The sequence below is a fragment of the Triticum urartu genome, chromosome 1A (genome assembly GCF_056163025.1).
Source record: "Triticum urartu cultivar PI428250 chromosome 1A, HENAU_Tu73, whole genome shotgun sequence".
Lineage (NCBI taxonomy): Eukaryota > Viridiplantae > Streptophyta > Magnoliopsida > Poales > Poaceae > Triticum > Triticum urartu.
The window spans coordinates 38,224,066-38,238,765 of record NC_141873.1 but is presented as its reverse complement, the minus strand read 5'-3'; the positions used below and the strand labels follow the sequence as shown (position 1 = coordinate 38,238,765).

Below are 14,700 nucleotides of genomic sequence, written 5' to 3'. Positions count from 1 at the left end.
GCACGGCGCGCAAAAGAAAATTAAAAAGGGAATGCACCACGAGGACTTCCCAGGAGGTCACCCATCCTAGTACTACTCTCGCCCAAGCACGCTTAACTTCGGAGTTCTGATGGGATCCGGTGCTTTAGTGCTGGTATGATCGCATCCGACATGTTACCCCCGTCTTCGTCCCTTATGCTTGCCCCTCCCAGCTCCACTACAAAGACGATTGTACTTTGCCTTGCCCGCCGCTACACGCGTGAATAATGACCAACGAGCTAAAACTTACCGCAAACGTGCAAAATAATAAAACGTGGTAAATATATGTCGCGGCCGTGAGTTTTCTTTTGCACGCCGCGCAAAAGAAAATTAAAAAGGGAATGCAACACGAGGACTTCCCAGGAGGTCACCCATCCTAGTACTACTCTCGCCCAAGCACGCTTAACTTCGGAGTTCTGATGGGATCCGGTGCTTTAGTGCTGGTATGATCGCATCCGACATGTTACCCCCGTCTTCGTCCCTTATGCTTGCCCCTCCCAGCTCCACTACAAAGACGATTGTACTTTGCCTTGCCCGCCGCTACACGCGTGAATAATGACCAACGAGCTAAAACTTACCGCAAACGTGCAAAATAATAAAACGTGGTAAATATATGTCGCGGCCGTGAGTTTTCTTTTGCACGCCGCGCAAAAAAAGAATTAAAAAGGGAATGCAACACGAGGACTTCCCAGGAGGTCACCCATCCTAGTACTACTCTCGCCCAAGCACGCTTAACTTCGGAGTTCTGATGGGATCCGGTGCTTTAGTGTTGGTATGATCGCATCCGACATGTTACCCCCGTCTTCGTCCCTTATGCTTGCCCCTCCCAGCTCCACTACAAAGACGATTGTACTTTGCTTTGCCCGCCGCTACACGCGTGAATAATGACCAACGAGCTAAAACTTACCGCAAACGTGCAAAATAATAAAACGTGGTAAATATCTGTCGCGGCCGTGAGTTTTCTTTTGCACGCCGCGCAAAAAAAAATTAAAAAGGGAATGCAACACAAGTACTTCCCGGGAGGTCACCCATCCTAGTACTACTCTCGCCCAAGCACGCTTAACTTCAGAGGTCTGATGGGATCCGGTGCTTTAGTGCTGGTATGATCGCATCCGACATGTTACCCCCGTCTTCGTCCCTTATGCTTGCCCCTCCCAGCTCCACTACAAAGACGATTGTACTTTGCTTTGCCCGCCGCTACACGCGTGAATAATGACCAACGAGCTAAAACTTACCGCAAACGTGTAAAATAATAAAACGTGGTAAATATCTGTCGCGGCCGTGAGTTTTCTTTTGCACGCCGCGCAAAAGAAAATTAAAAAGGGAATGCAACACGAGGACTTCCCAGGAGGTCACCCATCCTAGTACTACTCTCGCCCAAGCACGCTTAACTTCGGAGTTCTGATGGGATCCGGTGCTTTAGTGCTGGTATGATCGCATCCGACATGTTACCCCCGTCTTCGTCCCTTATGCTTGCCCCTCCCAGCTCCACTACAAAGACGATTGTACTTTGCCTTGCCCGCCGCTACACGCGTGAATAATGACCAACGAGCTAAAACTTACCGCAAACGTGCAAAATAATAAAACGTGGTAAATATATGTCGCGGCCGTGAGTTTTCTTTTGCACGCCGCGCAAAAAAAATTTAAAAAGGGAATGCAACACGAGGACTTCCCAGGAGGTCTCCCATCCTAGTACTACTCTCGCCCAAGCACGCTTAACTTCGGAGTTCTGATGGGATCCGGTGCTTTAGTGCTGGTATGATCGCATCCGACATGTTACCCCCGTCTTCGTCCCTTATGCTTGCCCCTCCCAGCTCCACTACAAAGACGATTGTACTTTGCTTTGCCCGCCGCTACACGCGTGAATAATGACCAACGAGCTAAAACTTACCGCAAACGTGCAAAATAATAAAACGTGGTAAATATCTGTCGCGGCCGTGAGTTTTCTTTTGCACGCCGCGCAAAAAAAAATTAAAAAGGGAATGCAACACGAGGACTTCCCAGGAGGTCACCCATCCTAGTACTACTCTCGCCCAAGCACGCTTAACTTCGGAGTTCTGATGGGATCCGGTGCTTTAGTGCTGGTATGATCGCATCCGACATGTTACCCCCGTCTTCGTCCCTTATGCTTGCCCCTCCCAGCTCCACTACAAAGACGATTGTACTTTGCTTTGCCCGCCGCTACACGCGTGAATAATGACCAACGAGCTAAAACTTACCGCAAACGTGCAAAATAATAAAACGTGGTAAATATATGTCGCGGCCGTGAGTTTTGTTTTGCACGCCGCGCAAAAAAAAATTAAAAAGGGAATGCAACACGAGGACTTCCCAGGAGGTCACCCATCCTAGTACTACTCTCGCCCAAGCACGCTTAACTTCGGAGTTCTGATGGGATCCGGTGCTTTAGTGCTGGTATGATCACATCCGACATGTTACCCCCGTCTTCGTCCCTTATGCTTGCCCCTCCCAGCTCCACTACAAAGACCATTGTACTTTGCTTTGCCCGCCGCTACACGCGTGAATAATGACCAACGAGCTAAAACTTACCGCAAACGTGCAAAATAATAAAACGTGGTAAATATATGTCGCGGCCGTGAGTTTTTCTTTTGCACGCCGCGCAAAAAAAAATTAAAAAGGGAATGCAACACGAGGACTTCCCAGGAGGTCACCCATCCTAGTACTACTCTCGCCCAAGCACGCTTAACTTCGGAGTTCTGATGGGATCCGGTGCTTTAGTGCAGGTATGATCGCATCCGACACGTTACCCCCGTCTTCGTCCCTTATGCTTGCCCCTCCCAGCTCCACTACAAAGACGATTGTACTTTGCTTTGCCCGCTGCTACACGCGTGAATAATGACCAACGAGCTAAAACTTACCGCAGACGTGCAAAATAATAAAACGTGGTAAATATATGTCGCGGCCGTGAGTTTTCTTTTGCACGCCGCGCAAAAAAAAATTAAAAAGGGAATGGGACACGAGGACTTCCCAGGAGGTCACCCATCCTAGTACTACTCTCGCCCAAGCACGCTTAACTTCGGAGTTCTGATGGGATACGGTGCTTTAGTGCTGGTATGATCGCATCCGACACATTACCCCCGTCTTCGTCCCTTATGCTTGCCCCTCCCAGCTCCACTACAAAGACGATTGTACTTTGCTTTGCCCGCCGCTACACGCGTGAATAATGACCAACGAGCTAAAACTTACCGCAAACGTGCAAAATAATAAAACGTGGTAAATATATGTCGCGGCCGTGAGTTTTCTTTTGCACGCCGCGCAAAAAAAAATTAAAAAGGGAATGCAACACGAGGACTTCCCAGGAGGTCACCCATCCTAGTACTACTCTCGCCCAAGCACGCTTAACTTCGGAGTTCTGATGGGATCCGGTGCTTTAGTGCTGGTATGATCGCATCCGACATGTTACCCCCGTCTTCGTCCCTTATGTTTGCCCCTCCCAGCTCCACTACAAAGACGATTGTACTTTGCTTTGCCCGCCGCTACACGCGTGAATAATGACCAACGAGCTAAAACTTACCGCAAACGTGCAAAATAATAAAACGTGGTAAATATATGTCGCGGCCGTGAGTTTTGTTTTGCACGCCGCGCAAAAAAAAATTAAAAAGGGAATGCAACACGAGGACTTCCCAGGAGGTCACCCATCCTAGTACTACTCTCGCCCAAGCACGCTTAACTTCGGAGTTCTAATGGGATCCGGTGCTTTAGTGCTGGTATGATCACATCCGACATGTTACCCCCGTCTTCGTCCCTTATGCTTGCCCCTCCCAGCTCCACTACAAAGACCATTGTACTTTGCTTTGCCCGCCGCTACACGCGTGAATAATGACCAACGAGCTAAAACTTACCGCAAACGTGCAAAATAATAAAACGTGGTAAATATATGTCGCGGCCGTGAGTTTTTCTTTTGCACGCCGCGCAAAAAAAAATTAAAAAGGGAATGCAACACGAGGACTTCCCAGGAGGTCACCCATCCTAGTACTACTCTCGCCCAAGCACGCTTAACTTCGGAGTTCTGATGGGATCCGGTGCTTTAGTGCTGGTATGATCGCATCCGACATGTTACCCCCGTCTTCGTCCCTTATGCTTGCCCCTCCCAGCTCCACTACAAAGACGATTGTACTTTGCTTTGCCCGCCGCTACACGCGTGAATAATGACCAACGAGCTAAAACTTACCGCAAACGTGCAAAATAATAAAACGTGGTAAATATATGTCGCGGCCATGAGTTTTCTTTTGCACGCCGCGCAAAAAAAATTTAAAAAGGGAATGCAACACGAGGACTTCCCAGGAGGTCACCCATCCTAGTACTACTCTCGCCCAAGCACGCTTAACTTCGGAGTTCTGATGGGATACGGTGCTTTAGTGCTGGTATGATCGCATCCGACACATTACCCCCGTCTTCGTCCCTTATGCTTGCCCCTCCCAGCTCCACTACAAAGACGATTGTACTTTGCTTTGCCCGCCGCTACACGCGTGAATAATGACCAACGAGCTAAAACTTACCGCAAACGTGCAAAATAATAAAACGTGGTAAATATATGTCGCGGCCGTGAGTTTTCTTTTGCACGCCGCGCAAAAAAAAATTAAAAAGGGAATGCAACACGAGGACTTCCCAGGAGGTCACCCATCCTAGTACTACTCTCGCCCAAGCACGCTTAACTTCGGAGTTCTGATGGGATCCGGTGCTTTAGTGCTGGTATGATCGCATCCGACATGTTACCCCCGTCTTCGTCCCTTATGCTTGCCCCTCCCAGCTCCACTACAAAGACGATTGTACTTTGCTTTGCCCGCCGCTACACGCGTGAATAATGACCAACGAGCTAAAACTTACCGCAAACGTGCAAAATAATAAAACGTGGTAAATATATGTCGCGGCCATGAGTTTTCTTTTGCACGCCGCGCAAAAAAAATTTAAAAAGGGAATGCAACACGAGGACTTCCCAGGAGGTCACCCATCCTAGTACTACTCTCGCCCAAGCATGCTTAACTTCGAAGTTCTGATGGGATATGGTGCTTTAGTGCTGGTATGATCGCATCCGACACATTACCCCCGTCTTCGTCCCTTATGCTTGCCCCTCCCAGCTCCACTACAAAGACGATTGTACTTTGCTTTGCCCGCCGCTACACGCGTGAATAATGACCAACGAGCTAAAACTTACCGCAAACGTGCAAAATAATAAAACGTGGTAAATATATGTCGCGGCCGTGAGTTTTCTTTTGCACGCCGCGCAAAAAAAATTTAAAAAGGGAAAGCAACACGAGGACTTCCCAGGAGGTCACCCATCCTAGTACTACTCTCGCCCAAGCACGCTTAACTTCGGAGTTCTGATGGGATCCGGTGCTTTAGTGCTGGTATGATCGCATCCGACATGTTACCCCCGTCTTCGTCCCTTATGCTTGCCCCTCCCAGCTCCACTACAAAGACGATTGTACTTTGCTTTCCCCGCCGCTACACGCGTGAATAATGACCAACGAGCTAAAACTTACCGCAAACGTGCAAAATAATAAAACATGGTAAATATATGTCGCGGCCGTGAGTTTTCTTTTGCACGCCGCGCAAAAAAAAATTAAAAAGGGAATGCAACACGAGGACTTCCCAGGAGGTCACCCATCCTAGTACTACTCTCGCCCAAGCACGCTTAACTTCGGAGTTCTGATGGGATCCGGTGCTTTAGTGCTGGTATGATCACATCCGACATGTTACCCCCGTCTTCGTCCCTTATGCTTGCCCCTCCCAGCTCCACTACAAAGACCATTGTACTTTGCTTTGCCCGCCGCTACACGCGTGAATAATGACCAACGAGCTAAAACTTACCGCAAACGTGCAAAATAATAAAACGTGGTAAATATATGTCGCGGCCGTGAGTTTTTCTTTTGCACGCCGCGCAAAAAAAAATTAAAAAGGGAATGCAACACGAGGACTTCCCAGGAGGTCACCCATCCTAGTACTACTCTCGCCCAAGCACGCTTAACTTCGGAGTTCTGATGGGATCCGGTGCTTTAGTGCTGGTATGATCGCATCCGACATGTTACCCCCGTCTTCGTCCCTTATGCTTGCCCCTCCCAGCTCCACTACAAAGACGATTGTACTTTGCTTTGCCCGCCGCTACACGCGTGAATAGTGACCAACGAGCTAAAACTTACCGCAAACGTGCAAAATAATAAAACGTGGTAAATATATGTCGCGGCCGTGAGTTTTCTTTTGCACGCCGCGCAAAAAAAAATTAAAAAGGGAATGCAACACGAGGACTTCCTAGGAGGTCACCCATCCTAGTACTACTCTCGCCCAAGCACGCTTAACTTCGGAGTTCTCATGGGATCCGATGCTTTAGTGCTTGTATGATCGCATCCAACACGTTACCCCCGTCTTCGTCCCTTATGCTTGCCCCTCCCAGCTCCACTACAAAGATGATTGTACTTTGCTTTGCCCGCCGCTACACGCGTGAATAATGACCAACGAGCTAAAACTTGCCGCAAACGTGCAAAATAATAAAACGTGGTAAATATATGTCGCGGCCGTGAGTTTTCTTTTGCACGCCGCGCAAAAGAAAATTAAAAAGGGAATGCAACACGAGGACTTCCCAGGAGGTCACCCATCCTAGTACTACTCTCGCCCAAGCACGCTTAACTTCGGAGTTCTGATGGGATCCGGTGCTTTAGTGCTGGTATGATCGCATCCGACACGTTACCCCCGTCTTCGTCCCTTATGCTTGCCCCTCCCAGCTCCACTACAAAGACGATTGTACTTTGCTTTGCCCGCTGCTACACGCGTGAATAATGACCAACGAGCTAAAACTTACCGCAAACGTGCAAAATAATAAAACGTGGTAAATATATGTCGCGGCCGTGAGTTTTCTTTTGCACGCCGCGCAAAAAAAATTAAAAAGGGAATGGGACACGAGGACTTCCCAGGAGGTCACCCATCCTAGTACTACTCTCGCCCAAGCACGCTTAACTTCGGAGTTCTGATGGGATACGGTGCTTTAGTGCTGGTATGATCGCATCCGACACATTACCCCCGTCTTCGTCCCTTATGCTTGCCCCTCCCAGCTCCACTACAAAGACGATTGTACTTTGCTTTGCCCGCCGCTACACGCGTGAATAATGACCAACGAGCTAAAACTTACCGCAAACGTGCAAAATAATAAAACGTGGTAAATATATGTCGCGGCCGTGAGTTTTCTTTTGCACGCCGCGCAAAAAAAAATTAAAAAGGGAATGCAACACGAGGACTTCCCAGGAGGTCACCCATCCTAGTACTATTCTCGCCCAAGCACGCTTAACTTCGGAGTTCTGATGGGATACGGTGCTTTAGTGCTGGTATGATCGCATCCGACATGTTACCCCCGTCTTCGTCCCTTATGCTTGCCCCTCCCAGCTCCACTACAAAGACGATTGTACTTTGCTTTGCCCGCCGCTACACGCGTGAATAATGACCAACGAGCTAAAACTTACCGCAAACGTGCAAAATAATAAAACGTGGTAAATATCTGTCGCGGCCGTGAGTTTTCTTTTGCACGCCGCGCAAAAAAAAATTAAAAAGGGAATGCAACACAAGTACTTCCCCAGGAGGTCACCCATCCTAGTACTACTCTCGCCCAAGCACGCTTAACTTCGGAGTTCTGATGGGATCCGGTGCTTTAGTGCTGGTATGATCGCATCCGACATGTTACCCCCGTCTTCGTCCCTTATGCTTGCCCCTCCCAGCTCCACTACAAAGACGATTGTACTTTGCTTTGCCCGCCGCTACACGCGTGAATAATGACCAACGAGCTAAAACTTACCGCAAACGTGCAAAATAATAAAACGTGGTAAATATATGTCGCGGCCGTGAGTTTTCTTTTGCACGCCGCGCAAAAAAAATTTAAAAAGGGAACGCAACACGAGGACTTCCCAGGAGGTCACCCATCCTAGTACTACTCTCGCCCAAGCACGCTTAACTTCGGAGTTCTGATGGGATCCGGTGCTTTAGTGCTGGTATGATCGCATCCGACATGTTACCCCCGTCTTCGTCCCTTATGCTTGCCCCTCCCAGCTCCACTACAAAGACGATTGTACTTTGCTTTCCCCGCCGCTACACGCGTGAATAATGACCAACGAGCTAAAACTTACCGCAAACATGCAAAATAATAAAACGTGGTAAATATATGTCGCGGCCGTGAGTTTTCTTTTGCACGCCGCGCAAAAAAAATTTAAAAAGGGAATGCAACACGAGGACTTCCCAGGAGGTCACCCATCCTAGTACTACTCTCGCCCAAGCACGCTTAACTTCGGAGTTCTGATGGGATCCGGTGCTTTAGTGCTGCTATGATCGCATCCGACATGTTACCCCCGTCTTCGTCCCTTATGCTTGCCCCTCCCAGCTCCACTACAAAGACGATTGTACTTTGCTTTCCCCGCCGCTACACGCGTGAATAATGACCAACGAGCTAAAACTTACCGCAAACGTGCAAAATAATAAAACGTGGTAAATATATGTCGCGGCCGTGAGTTTTCTTTTGCACGCCGCGCAAAAAAAATTTAAAAAGGGAATGCAACACGAGGACTTCCCAGGAGGTCACCCATCCTAGTACTACTCTCGCCCAAGCACGCTTAACTTCGGAGTTCTGATGGGATCCGGTGCTTTAGTGCTGGTATGATCGCATCCGACATGTTACCCCCGTCTTCGTCCCTTATGCTTGCCCCTCCCAGCTCCACTACAAAGATGATTGTACTTTGCTTTCCCCGCCGCTACACGCGTGAATAATGACCAACGAGCTAAAACTTACCGCAAACGTGCAAAATAATAAAACGTGGTAAATATATGTCGCGGCCGTGAGTTTTCTTTTGCACGCCGCGCAAAAAAAATTAAAAAGGGAATGCAACACGAGGACTTCCCAGGAGGTCACCCATCCTAGTACTACTCTCGCCCAAGCACGCTTAACTTCGGAGTTCTGATGGGATCCGGTGCTTTAGTGCTGGTATGATCGCATCCGACATGTTACCCCCGTCTTCGTCCCTTATGCTTGCCCCTCCCAGCTCCACTACAAAGACGATTGTACTTTGCTTTCCCCGCCGCTACACGCGTGAATAATGACCAACGAGCTAAAACTTACCGCAAACGTGCAAAATAATAAAACGTGGTAAATATATGTCGCGGCCGTGAGTTTTCTTTTGCACGCCGCGCAAAAAAAAATTAAAAAGGGAATGCAACACGAGGACTTCCCAGGAGGTCACCCATCCTAGTACTACTCTCGCCCAAGCACGCTTAACTTCGGAGTTCTGATGGGATCCGGTGCTTTAGTGCTGGTATGATCGCATCCGACATGTTACCCCCGTCTTCGTCCCTTATGCTTGCCCCTCCCAGCTCCACTACAAAGACGATTGTACTTTGCTTTCCCCGCCGCTACACGCGTGAATAATGACCAACGAGCTAAAACTTACCGCAAACGTGCAAAATAATAAAACGTGGTAAATATATGTCGCGGCCGTGAGTTTTCTTTTGCACGCCACGCAAAAAAAATTTAAAAAGGGAATGCAACACAAGGACTTCCCAGGAGGTCACCCATCCTAGTACTACTCTCGCCCAAGCACGCTTAACTTCGTTGTTCTGATGGGATCCGGTGCTTTAGTGCTGGTATGATCGCATCCGACATGTTACCCCCGTCTTCGTCCCTTATGCTTGCCCCTCCCAGCTCCACTACAAAGACGATTGTACTTTGCTTTCCCCGCCGCTACACGCGTGAATAATGACCAACGAGCTAAAACTTACCGCAAACGTGCAAAATAATAAAACGTGGTAAATATATGTCGCGGCCGTGAGTTTTCTTTTGCACGCCGCGCAAAAAAAATTTAAAAAGGGAACGCAACACGAGGACTTCCCAGGAGGTCACCCATCCTAGTACTACTCTCGCCCAAGCACGCTTAACTTCGGAGTTCTGATGGGATCCGGTGCTTTAGTGCTGGTATGATCGCATCCGACATGTTACCCCCGTCTTCGTCCCTTATGCTTGCCCCTCCCAGCTCCACTACAAAGACGATTGTACTTTGCTTTCCCCGCCGCTACACGCGTGAATAATGACCAACGAGCTAAAACTTACCGCAAACGTGCAAAATAATAAAACGTGGTAAATATATGTCGCGGCCGTGAGTTTTCTTTTGCACGCCGCGCAAAAAAAAATTAAAAAGGGAATGCAACACGAGGACTTCCCAGGAGGTCACCCATCCTAGTACTACTCTCGCCCAAGCACGCTTAACTTCGGAGTTCTGATGGGATCCGGTGCTTTAGTGCTGGTATGATCGCATCCGACATGTTACCCCCGTCTTCGTCCCTTATGCTTGCCCCTCCCAGCTCCACTACAAAGACAATTGTACTTTGCTTTGCCCGCCGCTACACGCGTGAATAATGACCAACGAGCTAAAACTTACCGCAAACGTGCAAAATAATAAAACGTGGTAAATATATGTCGCGGCCGTGAGTTTTCTTTTGCACGCCGCGCAAAAGAAAATTAAAAAGGGAATGCAACACGAGGACTTCCCAGGAGGTCACCCATCCTAGTACTACTCTCGCCCAAGCACGCTTAACTTCGGAGTTCTGATGGGATCCGGTGCTTTAGTGCTGGTATGATCGCATCCGACATGTTACCCCCGTCTTCGTCCCTTATGCTTGCCCCTCCCAGCTCCACTACAAAGACGGTTGTACTTTGCTTTGCCCGCCGCTACACGCGTGAATAATGACCAACGAGCTAAAACTTACCGCAAACGTGCAAAATAATAAAACGTGGTAAATATATGTCGCGGCCGTGAGTTTTCTTTTGCACGCCGCGCAAAAAAAATTAAAAAGGGAATGCAACACGAGGACTTCCCAGGAGGTCACCCATCCTAGTACTACTCTCGCCCAAGCACGCTTAACTTCGGAGTTCTGATGGGATCCGGTGCTTTAGTGCTGGTATGATCGCATCCGACATGTTACCCCCGTCTTCGTCCCTTATGCTTGCCCCTCCCAGCTCCACTACAAAGACGGTTGTACTTTGCTTTGCCCGCCGCTACACGCGTGAATAATGACCAACGAGCTAAAACTTACCGCAAACGTGCAAAATAATAAAACGTGGTAAATATATGTCGCGGCCGTGAGTTTTCTTTTGCACGCCGCGCAAAAAAAATTAAAAAGGGAATGCAACACGAGGACTTCCCAGGAGGTCACCCATCCTAGTACTACTCTCGCCCAAGCACGCTTAACTTCGGAGTTCTGATGGGATCCGGTGCTTTAGTGCTGGTATGATCGCATCCGACATGTTACCCCCGTCTTCGTCCCTTATGCTTGCCCCTCCCAGCTCCACTACAAAGACGATTGTACTTTGCTTTGCCCGCCGCAACACGCGTGAATAATGACCAACGAGCTAAAACTTACCGCAAACGTGCAAAATAATAAAACGTGGTAAATATATGTCGCGGCCGTGAGTTTTCTTTTGCACGCCGCGCAAAAAAAAATTAAAAAGGGAATGCAACACGAGGACTTCCCAGGAGGTCACCCATCCTAGTACTACTCTCGCCCAAGCACGCTTAACTTCGGAGTTCTGATGGGATCCGGTGCTTTAGTGCTGGTATGATCGCATCCGACATGTTACCCCCGTCTTCGTCCCTTATGCTTGCCCCTCCCAGCTCCACTACAAAGACGATCGTACTTTGCTTTCCCCGCCGCTACACGCGTGAATAATGACCAACGAGCTAAAACTTACCGCAAACGTGCAAAATAATAAAACGTGGTAAATATATGTCGCGGCCGTGAGCTTTCTTTTGCACGCCGCGCAAAAAAATTTTAAAAAGGGAATGCAACACGAGGACTTCCCAGGAGGTCACCCATCCTAGTACTACTCTCGCCCAAGCACGCTTAACTTCGGAGTTCTGATGGGATCCGGTGCTTTAGTGCTGGTATGATCGCATCCGACATGTTACCCCCGTCTTCGTCCCTTATGCTTGCCCCTCCCAGCTCCACTACAAAGACGATCGTACTTGGCTTTCCCCGCCGCTACACGCGTGAATAATGACCAACGAGCTAAAACTTACCGCAAACGTGTAAAATAATAAAACGTGGTAAATATATGTCGCGGCCGTGAGTTTTCTTTTGCACGCCGCGCAAAAAAAAATTAAAAAGGGAATGCAACACGAGGACTTCCCAGGAGGTCACCCATCCTAGTACTACTCTCGCCCAAGCACGCTTAACTTCGGAGTTCTGATGGGATCCGGTGCTTTAGTGCTGGTATGATCGCATCCGACATGTTACCCCCGTCTTCGTCCCTTATGCTTGCCCCTCCCAGCTCCACTACAAAGACGATCGTACTTTGCTTTCCCCGCCGCTACACGCGTGAATAATGACCAACGAGCTAAAACTTACCGCAAACGTGCAAAATAATAAAACGTGGTAAATATATGTCGCGGCCGTGAGTTTTTTTTTGCACGCCGCGCAAAAAAAATTAAAAAGGGAATGCAACACGAGGACTTCCCAGGAGGTCACCCATCCTAGTACTACTCTCGCCCAAGCACGCTTAACTTCGGAGTTCTGATGGGATCCGGTGCTTTAGTGCTGGTATGATCGCATCCGACATGTTACCCCCGTCTTCGTCCCTTATGCTTGCCCCTCCCAGCTCCACTACAAAGACGATTGTACTTTGCTTTGCCCGCCGCAACACGCGTGAATAATGACCAACGAGCTAAAACTTACCGCAAACGTGCAAAATAATAAAACGTGGTAAATATATGTCGCGGCCGTGAGTTTTCTTTTGCACGCCGCGCAAAAAAAAATTAAAAAGGGAATGCAACACGAGGACTTCCCAGGAGGTCACCCATCCTAGTACTACTCTCGCCCAAGCACGCTTAACTTCGGAGTTCTGATGGGATCCGGTGCTTTAGTGCTGGTATGATCGCATCCGACATGTTACCCCCGTCTTCGTCCCTTATGGTTGCCCCTCCCAGCTCCACTACAAAGACGATCGTACTTTGCTTTGCCCGCCGCTACACGCGTGAATAATGACCAACGAGCTAAAACTTACCGCAAACGTGCAAAATAATAAAACGTGGTAAATATATGTCGCGGCCGTGAGTTTTTTTTTGCACGCCGCGCAAAAAAAATTAAAAAGGGAATGCAACACGAGGACTTCCCAGGAGGTCACCCATCCTAGTACTACTCTCGCCCAAGCACGCTTAACTTCGGAGTTCTGATGAGATCCGGTGCTTTAGTGCTGGTATGATCGCATCCGACATGTTACCCCCGTCTTCGTCCCTTATGCTTGCCCCTCCCAGCTCCACTACAAAGACGATTGTACTTTGCTTTGCCCGCCGCAACACGCGTGAATAATGACCAACGAGCTAAAACTTACCGCAAACGTGCAAAATAATAAAACGTGGTAAATATATGTCGCGGCCGTGAGTTTTCTTTTGCACGCCGCGCAAAAAAAAATTAAAAAGGGAATGCAACACGAGGACTTCCCAGGAGGTCACCCATCCTAGTACTACTCTCGCCCAAGCACGCTTAACTTCGGAGTTCTGATGGGATCCGGTGCTTTAGTGCTGGTATGATCGCATCCGACATGTTACCCCCGTCTTCGTCCCTTATGGTTGCCCCTCCCAGCTCCACTACAAAGACGATTGTACTTTGCTTTGCCCGCCGCTACACGCGTGAATAATGACCAACGAGCTAAAACTTACCGCAAACGTGCAAAATAATAAAACGTGGTAAATATATGTCGCGGCCGTGAGTTTTCTTTTGCACGCGCGCAAAAAAAATTAAAAAGGGAATGCAACACGAGGACTTCCCAGGAGGTCACCCATCCTAGTACTACTCTCGCCCAAGCACGCTTAACTTCGGAGTTCTGATGGGATCCGGTGCTTTAGTGCTGGTATGATCGCATCCGACATGTTACCCCCGTCTTCGTCCCTTATGCTTGCCCCTCCCAGCTCCACTACAAAGACGATTGTACTTTGCTTTGCCCGCCGCTACACGCGTGAATAATGACCAACGAGCTAAAACTTACCGCAAACGTGCAAAATAATAAAACGTGGTAAATATATGTCGCGGCCGTGAGTTTTCTTTTGCACGCCGCGCAAAAAAAAATTAAAAAGGGAATGCAACACGAGGACTTCCCAGGAGGTCACCCATCCTAGTACTACTCTCGCCCAAGCACGCTTAACTTCGGAGTTCTGATGGGATCCGGTGTTTAGTGCTGGTATGATCGCATCCGACATGTTACCCCCGTCTTCGTCCCTTATGCTTGCCCCTCCCAGCTCCACTACAAAGACGGTTGTACTTTGCTTTGCCCGCCGCTACACGCGTGAATAATGACCAACGAGCTAAAACTTACCGCAAACGTGCAAAATAATAAAACGTGGTAAATATATGTCGCGGCCGTGAGTTTTCTTTTGCACGCCGCGCAAAAAAAAATTAAAAAGGGAATGCAACACGAGGACTTCCCAGGAGGTCAGCCATCCTAGTACTACTCTCGCCCAAGCACGCTTAACTTCGGAGTTCTGATGGGATCCGGTGCTTAAGTGCTGGTATGATCGCATCCGACATGTTACCCCCGTCTTCGTCCCTTATGCTTGCCCCTCCCAGCTCCACTACAAAGACGGTTGTACTTTGCTTTGCCCGCCGCTACACGCGTGAATAATGACCAACGAGCTAAAACTTACCGCA

The 14,700-nt window shown here is 48.8% G+C and overlaps 45 non-coding genes across 45 annotated transcripts; all 45 read right to left on the bottom strand.

Annotated features, from left to right (window-relative positions):
• Positions 1–28: 28 nt before the first annotated feature.
• On the bottom strand, positions 29–147 carry LOC147989597 (5S ribosomal RNA). The gene has a single exon (XR_015614264.1). It is a non-coding gene; the product is annotated as a 5S ribosomal RNA (ribosomal RNA).
• A 209-nt stretch (positions 148–356) lies between these two features.
• Positions 357–475, bottom strand: LOC147989596 (5S ribosomal RNA). Its single transcript, XR_015614093.1, has one exon. It is a non-coding gene; the product is annotated as a 5S ribosomal RNA (ribosomal RNA).
• A 210-nt stretch (positions 476–685) lies between these two features.
• Positions 686–804, bottom strand: LOC147989595 (5S ribosomal RNA). The gene has a single exon (XR_015614249.1). It is a non-coding gene; the product is annotated as a 5S ribosomal RNA (ribosomal RNA).
• Positions 805–1,013: 209 nt separating this feature from the next.
• On the bottom strand, positions 1,014–1,132 carry LOC147989594 (5S ribosomal RNA). Its single transcript, XR_015614391.1, has one exon. It is a non-coding gene; the product is annotated as a 5S ribosomal RNA (ribosomal RNA).
• A 209-nt stretch (positions 1,133–1,341) lies between these two features.
• On the bottom strand, positions 1,342–1,460 carry LOC147989593 (5S ribosomal RNA). Its single transcript, XR_015614092.1, has one exon. It is a non-coding gene; the product is annotated as a 5S ribosomal RNA (ribosomal RNA).
• A 209-nt stretch (positions 1,461–1,669) lies between these two features.
• On the bottom strand, positions 1,670–1,788 carry LOC147989592 (5S ribosomal RNA). The gene has a single exon (XR_015614126.1). It is a non-coding gene; the product is annotated as a 5S ribosomal RNA (ribosomal RNA).
• A 209-nt stretch (positions 1,789–1,997) lies between these two features.
• Positions 1,998–2,116, bottom strand: LOC147989591 (5S ribosomal RNA). The gene has a single exon (XR_015614091.1). It is a non-coding gene; the product is annotated as a 5S ribosomal RNA (ribosomal RNA).
• A 209-nt stretch (positions 2,117–2,325) lies between these two features.
• Positions 2,326–2,444, bottom strand: LOC147989590 (5S ribosomal RNA). Its single transcript, XR_015614145.1, has one exon. It is a non-coding gene; the product is annotated as a 5S ribosomal RNA (ribosomal RNA).
• Positions 2,445–2,654: 210 nt separating this feature from the next.
• LOC147989589 (5S ribosomal RNA) lies at positions 2,655–2,773 on the bottom strand. Its single transcript, XR_015614136.1, has one exon. It is a non-coding gene; the product is annotated as a 5S ribosomal RNA (ribosomal RNA).
• A 209-nt stretch (positions 2,774–2,982) lies between these two features.
• Positions 2,983–3,101, bottom strand: LOC147989588 (5S ribosomal RNA). The gene has a single exon (XR_015614414.1). It is a non-coding gene; the product is annotated as a 5S ribosomal RNA (ribosomal RNA).
• A 209-nt stretch (positions 3,102–3,310) lies between these two features.
• Positions 3,311–3,429, bottom strand: LOC147989587 (5S ribosomal RNA). Its single transcript, XR_015614090.1, has one exon. It is a non-coding gene; the product is annotated as a 5S ribosomal RNA (ribosomal RNA).
• Positions 3,430–3,638: 209 nt separating this feature from the next.
• On the bottom strand, positions 3,639–3,757 carry LOC147989586 (5S ribosomal RNA). The gene has a single exon (XR_015614176.1). It is a non-coding gene; the product is annotated as a 5S ribosomal RNA (ribosomal RNA).
• A 210-nt stretch (positions 3,758–3,967) lies between these two features.
• LOC147989585 (5S ribosomal RNA) lies at positions 3,968–4,086 on the bottom strand. Its single transcript, XR_015614089.1, has one exon. It is a non-coding gene; the product is annotated as a 5S ribosomal RNA (ribosomal RNA).
• Positions 4,087–4,295: 209 nt separating this feature from the next.
• LOC147989584 (5S ribosomal RNA) lies at positions 4,296–4,414 on the bottom strand. Its single transcript, XR_015614354.1, has one exon. It is a non-coding gene; the product is annotated as a 5S ribosomal RNA (ribosomal RNA).
• A 209-nt stretch (positions 4,415–4,623) lies between these two features.
• LOC147989583 (5S ribosomal RNA) lies at positions 4,624–4,742 on the bottom strand. The gene has a single exon (XR_015614088.1). It is a non-coding gene; the product is annotated as a 5S ribosomal RNA (ribosomal RNA).
• A 209-nt stretch (positions 4,743–4,951) lies between these two features.
• Positions 4,952–5,070, bottom strand: LOC147989582 (5S ribosomal RNA). The gene has a single exon (XR_015614421.1). It is a non-coding gene; the product is annotated as a 5S ribosomal RNA (ribosomal RNA).
• A 209-nt stretch (positions 5,071–5,279) lies between these two features.
• On the bottom strand, positions 5,280–5,398 carry LOC147989581 (5S ribosomal RNA). The gene has a single exon (XR_015614203.1). It is a non-coding gene; the product is annotated as a 5S ribosomal RNA (ribosomal RNA).
• A 209-nt stretch (positions 5,399–5,607) lies between these two features.
• LOC147989580 (5S ribosomal RNA) lies at positions 5,608–5,726 on the bottom strand. Its single transcript, XR_015614144.1, has one exon. It is a non-coding gene; the product is annotated as a 5S ribosomal RNA (ribosomal RNA).
• A 210-nt stretch (positions 5,727–5,936) lies between these two features.
• On the bottom strand, positions 5,937–6,055 carry LOC147989579 (5S ribosomal RNA). The gene has a single exon (XR_015614087.1). It is a non-coding gene; the product is annotated as a 5S ribosomal RNA (ribosomal RNA).
• Positions 6,056–6,264: 209 nt separating this feature from the next.
• On the bottom strand, positions 6,265–6,383 carry LOC147989578 (5S ribosomal RNA). Its single transcript, XR_015614433.1, has one exon. It is a non-coding gene; the product is annotated as a 5S ribosomal RNA (ribosomal RNA).
• Positions 6,384–6,592: 209 nt separating this feature from the next.
• Positions 6,593–6,711, bottom strand: LOC147989577 (5S ribosomal RNA). Its single transcript, XR_015614085.1, has one exon. It is a non-coding gene; the product is annotated as a 5S ribosomal RNA (ribosomal RNA).
• A 208-nt stretch (positions 6,712–6,919) lies between these two features.
• On the bottom strand, positions 6,920–7,038 carry LOC147989576 (5S ribosomal RNA). Its single transcript, XR_015614413.1, has one exon. It is a non-coding gene; the product is annotated as a 5S ribosomal RNA (ribosomal RNA).
• A 209-nt stretch (positions 7,039–7,247) lies between these two features.
• Positions 7,248–7,366, bottom strand: LOC147989575 (5S ribosomal RNA). Its single transcript, XR_015614377.1, has one exon. It is a non-coding gene; the product is annotated as a 5S ribosomal RNA (ribosomal RNA).
• A 209-nt stretch (positions 7,367–7,575) lies between these two features.
• On the bottom strand, positions 7,576–7,695 carry LOC147989574 (5S ribosomal RNA). The gene has a single exon (XR_015614381.1). It is a non-coding gene; the product is annotated as a 5S ribosomal RNA (ribosomal RNA).
• Positions 7,696–7,904: 209 nt separating this feature from the next.
• LOC147989573 (5S ribosomal RNA) lies at positions 7,905–8,023 on the bottom strand. The gene has a single exon (XR_015614175.1). It is a non-coding gene; the product is annotated as a 5S ribosomal RNA (ribosomal RNA).
• Positions 8,024–8,232: 209 nt separating this feature from the next.
• On the bottom strand, positions 8,233–8,351 carry LOC147989572 (5S ribosomal RNA). Its single transcript, XR_015614282.1, has one exon. It is a non-coding gene; the product is annotated as a 5S ribosomal RNA (ribosomal RNA).
• Positions 8,352–8,560: 209 nt separating this feature from the next.
• LOC147989571 (5S ribosomal RNA) lies at positions 8,561–8,679 on the bottom strand. The gene has a single exon (XR_015614084.1). It is a non-coding gene; the product is annotated as a 5S ribosomal RNA (ribosomal RNA).
• A 208-nt stretch (positions 8,680–8,887) lies between these two features.
• Positions 8,888–9,006, bottom strand: LOC147989570 (5S ribosomal RNA). Its single transcript, XR_015614083.1, has one exon. It is a non-coding gene; the product is annotated as a 5S ribosomal RNA (ribosomal RNA).
• Positions 9,007–9,215: 209 nt separating this feature from the next.
• On the bottom strand, positions 9,216–9,334 carry LOC147989569 (5S ribosomal RNA). The gene has a single exon (XR_015614082.1). It is a non-coding gene; the product is annotated as a 5S ribosomal RNA (ribosomal RNA).
• Positions 9,335–9,543: 209 nt separating this feature from the next.
• LOC147989568 (5S ribosomal RNA) lies at positions 9,544–9,662 on the bottom strand. The gene has a single exon (XR_015614425.1). It is a non-coding gene; the product is annotated as a 5S ribosomal RNA (ribosomal RNA).
• Positions 9,663–9,871: 209 nt separating this feature from the next.
• On the bottom strand, positions 9,872–9,990 carry LOC147989567 (5S ribosomal RNA). Its single transcript, XR_015614174.1, has one exon. It is a non-coding gene; the product is annotated as a 5S ribosomal RNA (ribosomal RNA).
• Positions 9,991–10,199: 209 nt separating this feature from the next.
• On the bottom strand, positions 10,200–10,318 carry LOC147989566 (5S ribosomal RNA). The gene has a single exon (XR_015614081.1). It is a non-coding gene; the product is annotated as a 5S ribosomal RNA (ribosomal RNA).
• A 209-nt stretch (positions 10,319–10,527) lies between these two features.
• On the bottom strand, positions 10,528–10,646 carry LOC147989565 (5S ribosomal RNA). The gene has a single exon (XR_015614080.1). It is a non-coding gene; the product is annotated as a 5S ribosomal RNA (ribosomal RNA).
• A 208-nt stretch (positions 10,647–10,854) lies between these two features.
• On the bottom strand, positions 10,855–10,973 carry LOC147989564 (5S ribosomal RNA). The gene has a single exon (XR_015614079.1). It is a non-coding gene; the product is annotated as a 5S ribosomal RNA (ribosomal RNA).
• Positions 10,974–11,181: 208 nt separating this feature from the next.
• On the bottom strand, positions 11,182–11,300 carry LOC147989563 (5S ribosomal RNA). Its single transcript, XR_015614078.1, has one exon. It is a non-coding gene; the product is annotated as a 5S ribosomal RNA (ribosomal RNA).
• Positions 11,301–11,509: 209 nt separating this feature from the next.
• On the bottom strand, positions 11,510–11,628 carry LOC147989562 (5S ribosomal RNA). The gene has a single exon (XR_015614077.1). It is a non-coding gene; the product is annotated as a 5S ribosomal RNA (ribosomal RNA).
• Positions 11,629–11,837: 209 nt separating this feature from the next.
• On the bottom strand, positions 11,838–11,956 carry LOC147989561 (5S ribosomal RNA). The gene has a single exon (XR_015614075.1). It is a non-coding gene; the product is annotated as a 5S ribosomal RNA (ribosomal RNA).
• A 209-nt stretch (positions 11,957–12,165) lies between these two features.
• LOC147989560 (5S ribosomal RNA) lies at positions 12,166–12,284 on the bottom strand. Its single transcript, XR_015614073.1, has one exon. It is a non-coding gene; the product is annotated as a 5S ribosomal RNA (ribosomal RNA).
• Positions 12,285–12,492: 208 nt separating this feature from the next.
• LOC147989559 (5S ribosomal RNA) lies at positions 12,493–12,611 on the bottom strand. The gene has a single exon (XR_015614072.1). It is a non-coding gene; the product is annotated as a 5S ribosomal RNA (ribosomal RNA).
• A 209-nt stretch (positions 12,612–12,820) lies between these two features.
• Positions 12,821–12,939, bottom strand: LOC147989558 (5S ribosomal RNA). The gene has a single exon (XR_015614071.1). It is a non-coding gene; the product is annotated as a 5S ribosomal RNA (ribosomal RNA).
• A 208-nt stretch (positions 12,940–13,147) lies between these two features.
• On the bottom strand, positions 13,148–13,266 carry LOC147989557 (5S ribosomal RNA). Its single transcript, XR_015614155.1, has one exon. It is a non-coding gene; the product is annotated as a 5S ribosomal RNA (ribosomal RNA).
• Positions 13,267–13,475: 209 nt separating this feature from the next.
• On the bottom strand, positions 13,476–13,594 carry LOC147989556 (5S ribosomal RNA). Its single transcript, XR_015614069.1, has one exon. It is a non-coding gene; the product is annotated as a 5S ribosomal RNA (ribosomal RNA).
• Positions 13,595–13,801: 207 nt separating this feature from the next.
• Positions 13,802–13,920, bottom strand: LOC147989555 (5S ribosomal RNA). Its single transcript, XR_015614068.1, has one exon. It is a non-coding gene; the product is annotated as a 5S ribosomal RNA (ribosomal RNA).
• Positions 13,921–14,129: 209 nt separating this feature from the next.
• On the bottom strand, positions 14,130–14,247 carry LOC147989554 (5S ribosomal RNA). The gene has a single exon (XR_015614338.1). It is a non-coding gene; the product is annotated as a 5S ribosomal RNA (ribosomal RNA).
• Positions 14,248–14,456: 209 nt separating this feature from the next.
• Positions 14,457–14,575, bottom strand: LOC147989553 (5S ribosomal RNA). Its single transcript, XR_015614294.1, has one exon. It is a non-coding gene; the product is annotated as a 5S ribosomal RNA (ribosomal RNA).
• Positions 14,576–14,700: the final 125 nt, after the last annotated feature.